Source organism: Ovis aries, chromosome 6 (genome assembly GCF_016772045.2).
Source record: "Ovis aries strain OAR_USU_Benz2616 breed Rambouillet chromosome 6, ARS-UI_Ramb_v3.0, whole genome shotgun sequence".
Lineage (NCBI taxonomy): Eukaryota > Metazoa > Chordata > Mammalia > Artiodactyla > Bovidae > Ovis > Ovis aries.
The window spans coordinates 103,559,292-103,571,475 of NC_056059.1; the positions used below are offsets into that span (position 1 = coordinate 103,559,292).

Here is a 12,184-nt window from a genome sequence, read left to right on the forward strand (position 1 = left end):
GGGACTGCAGACACTAAAGAGAAGCAGCTGGGCTCTGGCATCTGGCAGAATTGGGCTCAGATTCATTGCCTTATCTCCTTTGCCATCGATTTCAGTTATTGCAAAATGGGCCAATTTTCTTATCATGTGGATATTTGTAAGGAATAAAGGGATCATTCGCATAAAGGAGTCTGGCAGTTGGCTGGCATTAAAGCCCCCTTAGACCACTCCTTAGGCTCCTCAAATACTTAAGGTTGCTTTTCATAAAATCCCTGCATCTTCTGGAATAGTTGAAGCCCCTTTTCCCCGGTGCCATCACCACATCTGTTTAAACAGCCTCTCATGTCCTTTAATACCAACATTTTGAGGCTCTGAGGCAGTGCTGGGTGAGTTTTCTTGAGTCTGCAACATCTTAGAGGTAACAGATTGCACAGGAGGCCTCAGCTGACGGACCCCAGCTTTATTTTTAGCACCCGGAGACTTGTATAGATGGTTCAGTTGATTTTTCTCCCCCCTGAGTGATCTCTCATGGTGGAAGCTGGCACCACACCAAGCCACAGCCTGGAACAAATTTCTAATTCTCATGTATGGAGCAGGTGCTAAAGCTCAGCTGGATGGTGAAGCAAATCCAAATTCTTAGTCAGCACCCAGCCACCTGTGGGCTGTGCTTGTTCTCTGCACAGAGACCCAGGGAGGGGACTGATCAAGGCTCCTCTCATGCTGAAACCCTAAAGCCTGGGGTTCAACCCTGCCTTTGACACTCCCTTGCCCTGTGACACTGCCTGTCACTCAGGCTTTCTGAGCCTCGCTTTTCTCTCCCATTTGATAAGGTGTGCCTCCTGTGCCAGGGGCTCTGACAGCAGAATGGCTGGAGAATATAGAGCCTGCTGTGCTGTAGGCAGGATCCACACAGGCCCATGACCACTGTTAAGAGCCTTACAGGCTGCCTCTTCTCATCCTGCCCCAGAAAAGGAAAGTGGGGTGTGTCTACACAGAAATGCGCCGAGTCTGAATCCCCCAGGTCGGCTTTCCACCCAGAAAACACACTGTTAAACTGTTATCAGCACCACTGCCTTGGGGGCTCGGGTTTGTCAGCTTCCACTCCAGTGGATGGCGCGTGCACGCTGTCCATGGTGCTGACTCCATAGGCGCCAGTGCCGCCTCCCATGATCACCCTCACCACCCCGCACACCACCTTCACCTCTTACTGAGGACTTGCTCTGTGCCAGGCAGTGCTCAATCACTGTGCACACACCCACCTACTTAATTCTCCCACATCACTGTGGAGTAGGCATGATTAACATCCCCCCTTTACAGGGAAGGTAATTGCCATGGACAGAGGAGCCTGGTGGGCTACAGTCCATGGGGTTGCAGAGTCAGACATGACTTAGCCACTGAACAAGAACAACTAAGCCACAGAAAGGTTAGGCAATCTACCCAGAGTCACCCAGCTGGCAAGTGGGTGGGATCAGACTTGGGGCATCTGGACACAGAACTGTGCATGTCACCATCATGCCACACTGCTTCTCAGTCATGATATTAACATTCCCTGTGACGCCATGTTGCCCGCTTTTCTTGCAGGCACTGAGGTGAACGCACTGCACTTGCTACCCTTAATCCTCATGGCAGCTGCGTAGGTAGTGCTGTCATGCCAGTATGCAGCTGTGGAGATGAGTTCTGAGAAGTGAGGGCACTTGCCCATGGCTCCTCCTGGCCCTGGTCACTCAGATTGCCTTTCCATTTCCATCCATGCAGTAGTTTCAGGCTCTCATTTTAGATCCTAAGATGCTTTTCACAGTGTTGCAGGACAGAGAGGGGATTAATTCATTACATAGGTGACCAGATGCATGGGCTTTGGCAGCTGTATGATGTTTCTAACATTTCCTCTGGGTGGTGGGACATACAACTCTATCGTGCTTCCTGTCCCTTCCTGAAAGGCCTCCATGGCACTTGTGTAACACACTCCTGATTAACCTCCACTTTGACCCCAGGCTAGAACCCTGTCACCCACCTTCTCTGCCTCCCTCTTAGGACTCAAGCAACCTGTCTTCTCTCAACTCCTCACCCTTATACTTCCCCCTCACCTGGAACACTTCTACCAGCTCGACCCTCTGCCTGGATAACTCCTACTCACACTCTGGCCTCAGCTGAATGCCTTTGCCTCAGAGGACCCTTCACTGACTCTCCAGACCAGCTCAGGGCATTGTTACAAATCTCATCACAGGTGCCCTTTATGTGTCTCCTGGAGCATCCATCATGGGGCTAGTATCTGGTTTCACTGCTGGGCTAGGAGCCCTGAAAGGTCGAGACAGGATCTAGTTTGCCCCTTCTCGGTGCCATGGAAGGGAGCCACCTAGGTGTGCATCCCAGCTATGTCCCACCTTGGGTTTCTCCTCCCAACCCTGAGTTGGATGCAAACCCATGCATGTAATCCAGCACAAACCTTCACTGTCCATCTAGAGTGCAAGGAACATTATACCATTTGCAACCTGCTTAATTTCATGTCTGTTTCAGAAGAAGAGAATTCCACTGATTCTAGCTACCTTTAATTGTTGCTCAAAGTACCAGCAATGTGCTAGGTTCTTATCTCCTTGATGGAGTTGTTATCTCCTTCAACTCTTCACTACAGCCGTGCAAAGCAGATGGTATCTACTCATTCTACAAAGTTTTGCAAACAAGCAGGTCACAGAGAGGCTGAGAAGATTTCCAGAGGTCACACAGCTATTATTTGATGGGGCCTGGACTGTCCAGCCCTGATTTTTGTGACTCAGAAGTCAGAGCTTTCTTGCCTGTCTAAGCATTTGGGAAATCACATAACCTGGCCTGTGGTAGAGGTGCACAAACTACTCATCACAAAGAGAAAACACTCCAGGGTTTCAGTGAGCTTGCACAGTGAGCAGTTACTCAGAATGGCTCCTTTTTCATGGGCGTGCGTAGCCCCAGCATTTTCTCAGAGTGAGACTGCTGCATCATAGTTCATAAGATTCTGAGCAGAGAACAGAAGGAGGCTGTTATGGGCTGAATTTTGTCCCCCACCCCACAAAAAAAAAGCTGTATATTGAAGCTCTATCCCCCAGTGCCTCAGGATATGACTATATCTGGAAATGGGTCTTTAAAGAGGTGATTAAGGTAAAATGAGGTCACTAGGGTGGGTCCCAATCCAATGTGACTGGTGTATTTATAAGAGGAGGAGCCTGGCACACAGACACACCCAGAGGGGATGATCTCCTGAGGACACAGGGAGGAGATAGCTATCCACAAGCCCAGGACAGAGGCCTCAGAAGGAACCAACCCTGGCAACACCCTAATCTTGAACTTCCAGCCTCCACGAGAGAATAATTTTCTATTATTTAAGTCACCCAATTGTGGCATTTCACCATGGCAACCTGAGCAAACTGATACAGAGACATGGGTCGCCAGGAACCTCCTATAGAATCTCGCTTGGTTAGTGGAGTGCCCGTACCTCATGCTTGTAGCCAGGTCATCTTTTGGAGAAAATTTGCTGAAAAAAAGCAGCTTTGCTGGCCATGCCCCAGTGAAACTGCGTCTACATGCAGGAGGCCTTCCAGGCCCCTCCATACCAGCATCCTTGGGGAGCGTGTGGCGGGGGGGTCTTTTGTGGTGTGACCCTTGGGAGAGCTGCCTCCATCCTTACTCCTGCTTGGTCACCGTGGTAACAGCCTCCCCTTCCTAAGAGCATGCTCCTACGAGGACATCTGGATAAACCACTCTTTGCTGTGTTCAGTCAGTGGAGCCCAAAGCTACATCCTTCTCATCATGGAGCCCTTGCCCACTCTCAAAATCCAGCTTGCTCAGGACACAGCCAGTCCAGCAAGCCCCACCAGCAGGGGCTTTGGGGGTGTTGACCCCGTGGCAGAACTCCATGGTATATAGAGGTACAATCACTCTGGAATAGAGCGGACAGTGGGAGCAACAGTTAAGTAGGCTGGAAGTTAGGAAGCCAAGATTCATCCTTGCTCTGCTTCTGCCTCTGGCCCTGGGCCAGTCACCTCCACCCTTGCTTCCCTCTCCTCCTTCATGGGATTGGAGGGTGGGTGGTCCCTTTCTGCAGGGACACTCAGGTACCTGGCCTGCAGGGGGCTGCCCTCACCAACTCTCCAAGTGTCTGATAGTGTCTCCAGGCTTAGTTACTTGCTGTATCTTCAGAGTCACTTGTCACAGCATAGCCACTAAAGCTCTTCATGACATTAGTTGATACTTGTGTGATTCCTGGGTGTCCGTGGAGTGCTTTCTATACTCATTTCTCATTGGAGCTCCTCCCTGAAACAAACCAATGACATTTATTCATTTCACGTGCTGGACTCATTTTATGGTGAGCGGAGATCTGCCCGGGGAATGAGTGACAGTGCTTGTGCTTGTGATCCTGGGACAGGGAAGGGAGACCGAGGTTCAGAGAGCTGCCGCTCAGAGAAGCGAGGGCCGCAGAAGCGCAGCCACCTTCTCTCTGATGTTTCAGGACCCTCCAAGTGAGATCCCACACAGCGGTGTGGCTTCAGACCAATGATCGGCCAAGGTGCCAGGTGCCTGTGTCCAGCCGCGGTTTCAGGACATCAGGAGATGCCCTTGGCAGCAGGAAATGAAGGTGTTTCTATAAAAATCCCTGCAAACTTGATGACTCTGCAGAAGACCCACCTGAATTACATTCCTGTGTCCTTGGCAAGAAGAACCACAGACTTCACTCTGGGCTGGAATAAATCCGTGTTTCTGAGGTTTACTGACTTCCAGGCATTTTACAGACTGGCAGTAAAGGGAGGCTTCTGTTGCAACAGCAAGATTGCAACTCCTCTTCTAAACCCCATGGTCAGCAAAGAGTAGCCCAGCAAGGAGAGGTAGGCCCAAGAATTTTATAAAGCTTGATGGGAACACTGCCACGCCCATTCATTTACATATTGTCTGTGGCTGTTTTTGCATCACAGAAGCAGAGTTGGGTAGCAGGAGGAGATCTTGTGGCCTGCTAAGCCTGAAATATTTCCTCTCTGGCCCTTTACAGAAATTGTCTGCTGACCATGGTGTGGAGGGTTGCACTTGTGCTTGTTCACACAAGCACCAAAGGAAAAGGGGCTGGGGCCAGGCAGCTGCTAGGAGCAGTGCCAACTTCCCAGGCCACCCGCCCACACTCCCACGCTCCCACGGCTGGGCCTTTCCTCTCCTGCTCCTGGAGCCTCCGCCCACACTGGTCCAGAGAAGCTGAGTGACTGGCCCAAGGGAGTCTCCACATGGATTAAAGGCAGATTTGAGCGTGGAATCCAGGCTCCCTGGGAGCCAGTTCCGCACTTGCCTGCAGTGTCCGGGCATGTTCTTTCTTCCTAGTTCACTTACAAAGCACCTACTCCACACCAGGCCCTGTCCTCAGCGCGTCATCACATGCATCATCTTAATTATAGGAGGCAGACTGAGGATTTACAAGGAGCAGCAATGATTTATCATAAGAAATCTTGTAACTGAATAATTGCCTTCCGTGGTGGCTCAGTGGTAAAGAATCCACCTGCCAATGCAGGAGACGTGAGTTCAGTCGAGTCAGGAAGATCCCCTGGAGTAGGAAATGGCAACCCACTCCAGTATTCTCGCCTGGAAAATTCCATGGACAGAGGAGCCTGGTGGGCTACAGTCCATGGGACCACAGAGAGTCGGTCATGTCTCTAGGGTAAGCACACACTACCCTAGGAGGTAAGGTGTGGTGGTGATGGTTTCCCTGGTGGCTCAATCAATAAAGAATCTGCCTGCAATGCAGGAGAAGGGTCAGTCCCTAGGTCGGGAAGATCCCCTGAAGAAGGAAATGGCAGCCCACTCCAGTCTTCTTGCCTGGGAAATCCCATGGACAGAAGACAGGGGTAAGGTATACCATTGTCATTTTGAACTTGGGGAAACTGAAGCACAGAGAGCTCTAGAAACTTACACACGCAGCTAGCGACCAGAGAGAGCCTGGATTCAGCCCCAGGTTGTCAGGTTGTTCTCACCCCATTCTTCTCTGTCTCCCAAGTCACAGCATATTGCCTATTGTAGATTCTGGAGCTCAATTCTGTTGCTGTCCTCAGCTGGCCGCCCTCTGCCTGGCCCTGAGCAAGAGGCTTCTCCTTGCTGAGCCCCTGTTTACTCATCTACAGGAGGGGGCATCTCACCCACAGGTAGAGAGGATACAACAGACACAGATGTGATGCCATCTGCTCAGAGCCAGGCCACAGGGCATCTCAGGTGGGCATGGGTACCAAGTTGGTATAGACTGAAGTCTGAGGTATAAATGATTTTGCCTGCACTCGGATGAGTGAAAATGGTCAGCCAATGTTTGCGGCCTGAAAAGAAGGCCTTCTCTTGTGGCTGGGGGCAGGAAGAGAAGGGCACCTATGGAGCAGGGCAGTGAAGGGGGGAACCCAACCCCATTTTAGGAAGTTCACTCTGGCTGAGGTTGGGGGGCTGATCAGGGGCAGGGAGCTCCTCTGAGGCAGAGGCAGCCAGGGCTGAGGGCCAGAGCAGAGGGACCTCCAAACGGAGGAGCCAGGACATGGAGGCAGGCTGGAGGTGATGAAGGAAGGAGTGGAGCTGGGGATTCCAAAGCTGCCCTGATTCCTGGCTCAGCATTTCAGGGCCGGAGCTGCTACAACAGGGACCTGCAGGGAAGGAAGCGGTCTGGAATGGATGTCGAGGAAGATGTCTATGATCCCGGCATAATGCCCATGTCTTTATTTCCCAGCTTCCAGGAAGCAATCTGGGTGTCTGAGTTTCCTATAGATGGCATAACTTTTCACACATCATTTGGTTCAAAACAATAAAAATCTATTGGCTCACAGTTTCAGAGGTCTGGAGTTTGCAAAATTAAGGTGTTGTCAGGCCTGTGTTCCTCTGAGGGCTTCTGGGGAGGATCCTTCCGTGCTTCTCCCAGCTCCTGTGGCCCCAGGCATCGCTCCAGCATCTGCCTCTGAGATGGCCTTCTCCTCTGGGTGTGTCTGCTTCTCCTTCTGTGCCTCTTATAAGGAAAGTGAAAGTGAAATCGCTCAGTTGTGTCCGACTCTTTGCGACCCCATGGACTGTAGCCTACCAGGCTCCTCCCTCCATGGGATTCTCCAGGCAAGAGTACTGGAGTGGGTTGCCATTTCCTTCTCCAGGGGATCCTCCCAACCTAGGGATCGAACCCTCGTCTCCTGCATTCCAGGCAGACACTTTAACCTCTGAGCCACCAGGGAAGTCCTATTATAAGGAACTTGTGATCAGATTTAGGGCCCACCCAGGTAATCTAGGAAGACGCCCCCCACATTTTGAGATCTTGAACTTGATCATGTGCACAAAACCCCTTTTTCAAAATAAGTTTACATTCACAGTCTCTGGGGCTTAGGACATGGATATGTATTGGTGCGGTGGGGAACCATTCAACTTCCTGCACTGGAGAAAATTACCTTGCACTCAGCTAAAGGGTGGGGACCAGAACTAGTCCACCTTCTGCCCTTCTCCTCTCCGCGTGACCTGCTCCTCTCTCCACCTACCTGTGTCTCACAAACTTCCCTTGTAGGGAAAAATCATTCTCAGCTGCCAAAGTGTGATTGAAAGTGAAACAAAAGCCATCAGACACTTGGAGTACAATTAAATGGAAAAACAGAACATGAATAATTCATCCAGCTTTGCCCGGGGGAGGGGGGCTCATAAATGAGTCTAATTATACATCTTCCCGAGAGAGGTCAGTCCTGCCACAGAAGAAGCACCGCCTACACGTGGGATTCTTGCAGCTGATTCCAAAATGGGGCTGGGGGCAGCACCTTGGGGGTTAATCCTCAAAAAGAAATGGTGTTTCAGGGTCATATTCAACCCCTCATTTTGCAAATAGGGGAAAACAAGGTTTACGGATAGGAATGATTTTTGCATACGGAACTGAACATTCCAGAGAGAGCTAAGACCAGACACTTGGCCCAAGACCCCCAGCTTCCAACCTAACACTGGTCTTGCCAACGTCGAGGCCACCGCATATGGTCGAGTGTCTCAAAGTCCACAGGCGTGTGGCCACTCGGGTGGGCGTCCCAGAGGAGTGTTTGCAGTGTCTGTTTGGGACATTAATTACAGAGATATAGAGGCCTCCCCAGGGCTTCCCAGGTGGCACAGTGGTAAAGAATCCATCTGCAGTGCAGGAGACAAGAGATGCAGGTTCAATCCCTGGGTTGGGAAGATCCCCTGGAGGAGGAAAACGGCAGACCACTCCAGTATTCCTGCCTGGAGAATCCCATGGACAGAGGAGCCTGGTGGGCTACAGTCCATGGGGTCACAGAGTCAGACACGACTGAGTGACTAAGCATACACACAGAGGCTTCTCCCCACCTACTTCCCACAGATTTAGCAGGGACAGACATACTCAGTCATTCATCCCTCACACACCCAGTGGCCAGCAAGGAGCTGGACACCCATAGGGAGAGCCTTGTCCTCGAGCAGAGCCAGGTGATGGTGGACCCGACTGGATGGCCACTCCCTGAAGGACACTGTGCTGTCCGAGGTGGCGGGGATGGCTGTGGCCCCTAGGATTCAGAGGCACAGGTTGGCCGTGACCGTGTTCTTGTCTTCCTCCACCAGCATCACGTGGAAATGGGTCTTATGCTTCATATCATCTTTCCCCGGCACCGACTGCATCCAGGTCTTTGTTTGAAACAACAAGAGATTCCCGGAGTGACGCATGAGTCGTAAGAGCTGTGGTTCATGGCTGCTGGTTGGACCCAGGCATCAGGGACTCCGCCCCTTCAGCCCACAGGGCCCCAGTCCATGTGGGTTCCCCCTCAGCTGGCTCTAGGTAGCTCCGGTTCAGGCATGTTCACTGTAGAGCCTGCACACATGATCAAGCCCTGTGGACTCAAGCCATCATGGCCTTGATCAAAGTTCTAGTGAGTGTCTTCAGAAGGCTGGCCAAAGCTGAACATGGTTGTCATGAGGCTGTCAGAAGTGCTGCTAGAGAGAGGTGGGTCATGGGAAACAAAGCTGGAAGCAGGGACTCTGTGATCAAGCAAAAGGCCACACTCCTTTGCTTGGCCTTGGCCCCTGTGTGAGTCTGGGGCCAGGATCTGGGAACCTGGGAAAGGAGACTTCAACATACCACACTCCCTTCTCTCGGGTCACCAGCGTCCACGGCCTCCCAGGTTAGAAAGTGGTTCATAAACTTTCTCCATGGAAGTTCTCCAGAGACTTCAGACGTCATATCTCTGCTCCCTCTCTGTTGAGCTCAGTTCTAGAACATTTAGGACATCTGGAAAGGAGAGAGAATTTGGATGCTGATTCAATCAATGGGGTCAGGTGACCCTGAATTAACAATCGGAAAGTCTCAGAAATGACAGCAGCCCCCTCACGCTACGAGTCCACCGCAGGTCACCTGAGGGTCACAGCACGTGCTAGCTCCTGGAGCTTCGGCCTGGAAGTGATATGTGTCACTTGTCACCTCTGTCCTCCATTCATTGACGAAAGCAACAAGTCATGATGACCTGAGTTCCCTCGGGTGGGGGGACAGCTCTCCCTGGGATGCTCAGAGGACCACCTGCAAGGCAAGCATCTTCACTTCCCGAGAAGGGTGTAACCCTGGGAAACACGGTGAAAACCTGTGTCCCTTGACAACTGACACAACCTGCGTGCCCTGAGGACTGCATTTGTTTCTCCCAGCCCCTCTCTGGCTTTTTTGTCCTGGGTCCTGCGGGAGAATCTGCTCCGTTTACAGAACATTTGACAGGTGCTGTACTGATGTGCATGACATTTCGTAAACAACAGCACTTTTTCTCCAGACACCACTTGAAGTTCAGAAGGGAATTAAAGTGGTCAGGAGGAGGCACAGTCCCGTGGAAAGTCGTCAGTGGGTGCTCAGACCCGTAAGGACAGCGCTGCAGGTTGATGTTGATGGAATTTGCATCCTAGATGTCTTGGCTCTTTTTCTCTGTGAAACTTTAGTCTCACTTTTTCACGATTTAACCTCTGCTTCTTATTGAATCAGAAACCACAGTTTCCTGGGAAACCAATCCAGGAACTGAGAGCTGCCTCCTTTTTTCCCTCTGTTTTGATGTGATTCTAAGTTTCTGGTTAATGGTGTGCTTCTAGCAGACAAAATTTGAGCATTTGCACATAGATCCTCCTTGGTGCCTCTGATTGCAACAGATTCAACCATCTTTTCTGATGTTTTATAAACTCTGCTGTTTATAGAAGTCAGAAAATACCTCTTTCTTACTGAGAGAGGAAGCAGCCTGGGGCAGGTGGAAGAGACAGGGCTGACAGCAGATGAATCTCAGAGTTTCAATTGGTATTTTCTAGATAATACAAATAATAAGAGCAACTGACAGTGCGTCAGGCAGTTGTCAAGGGCTTTGCCTCTTCTCATCTTCACAGCAAATCTATGACATTAGAACTGTTAGCCCATTTTACAGATGAGGAAACTGAGGCATCAAGAGCGGAGAAACTCACCCAGGATCATGCAGCCAGGAGGAATTCTCTGAATCCAGAGCCCACATGCAAAGAAGAGGGAGGAGGGGGCTTTTCAGAGGGCTTTTCAGAAGGGGCTGCAGAGCTCCCACAGGGCTGGGGAGAACAGAGACCAAGGGTTTCACTGTCCGAGAGGAAAGTGCTTTCAGGGCACAGTAACTTATAGATCTGAAGCAGGAAAGATAGAAAGGGGCCTGGGTATGCTAGGCCTTGGATGCTACGTCCAGGGGTTCCAATTCGCTGTTGTAGGCAGTGGGGGATGGACAGGAATCCAGCCTCACCACTTACTGCTGAGTCACCATGGACTGGTTGTTTACTCTGTCTGGGCTCCAGCATATCATACCTGGCTCCAGAAGTATCAGCCAAGGATACTTCCTTTTCAAGCAACAAAATTCTTGGTCCCAAACAGAAAATGCTGGTTTCTCTTCCTTACAGCCCTTCACAGGTAAGCAGGGCCAGGCTATCTCCCTGTGAGCCAAACAAAGGCACCTTAGCCCAAGAGATAGGTGGAGGGGGCCACACAGGGCTCCCTGAGGCAGGCCATTGTGTATGCCTATAATAACAAAGCTATGACCAACCTAGACAGCATATTAAAAAGCAGAGACATTACTTTGCTGACAAAGCTCCGTACAGTCAAATCTATGGTTTTCCAGTAGTCATGTATGAATGTGAGAGCTGGACCATAAAAAGGCTGACTGCCGAAGAATTGATGCTTTTAAACTGTGGTGTTAGAGAAGACTCTTGAGAGTCCCTTCGGCTGCAAGGAAACCCAACCAGTCAATCCTAAAGGAAATCAGTCCTAAATATTCATTGGAAAGACTGATGCTGAAACTTGAGCTCCAATACTTTGGCTACCTGATGCGAAGAGCTGACTCACTGGAAAAGACCCTGATGCTGGGAAAGACTGAAGGCAGGAGGAGAAGGAGACGACAGAGGATCAGATGGCTGGATGGCATCACCAACTCAATGGACATAAGTTTGAGCAAGCTCCAGGAGATGCTGAAGGACAGAGAAGCCTGGCGTGCTGCAGTCCAGGGGTCACAAAGAGTTGGACACGACTGAGCGACTGAACAATGAAACAGAATACAGATTTATTTATTGGCTCACATATTTAACCACCCAGGGGTCAAGGCTTCAGGTAGATCCTGATCTAGGATTCTAAAGACACTGCAGATCTCTCTTTCCATCCACTCTGTCTCTGGGGCTGTCTGCCCCACCCCCAGGCTTGGTTTCCCCTTGTCATGGCAGCAGACACAGTTCTTTCCTGTCCACACCACCCAGCCCTGCAGAGATGACAGCTGCATCCAGCATTCCCTGTATTCGAGTCTGGAGTCCTCTACTGGCACACCTGGTGCCTTATGCTCATCCTTTATGGTGACGTGAGTGGGAATGGAAGATGCAGGTCAGAGCTGAAAATCCAGGAGGGCAGAGAACCTCCTCCCCAGGGCAGAGTCTTGATGTTGTGGGCTGAAGGGCCTGGGTCTGGGGGCGTCCACTCAGATCAGACACAATGCCCAGAGTGATGGGAGAGAACTGAAGTTCTTCACCTATAGTGTCCATGGCCCTGCACTCAATAAAGGCTCCTGGCCTTCTGATTGGCAACTGGAAGAAGAGGGGCAGAAGGGAGACACCTCACGGGTTGCCCTCTGTGGAGGCTGGGCAGCTGATGGCACCGGCTGGAGAGACAGTGCCAGTCAGGAAGGAGACAGAGGTCCCGCCTTATGGGGACAGTGGATGGGCACCCACAAGGGGTGCTGGA

General features: G+C 51.1%; 1 protein-coding gene across 2 annotated transcripts in view; it reads left to right on the plus strand.

Moving 5' to 3' along the window:
- PPP2R2C (protein phosphatase 2 regulatory subunit Bgamma) overlaps positions 1-12,184 on the plus strand; it is a 163,693-nt gene that overhangs the window by 121,542 nt on the left and 29,967 nt on the right. The gene's annotated exons all lie outside the window — the stretch shown is intronic.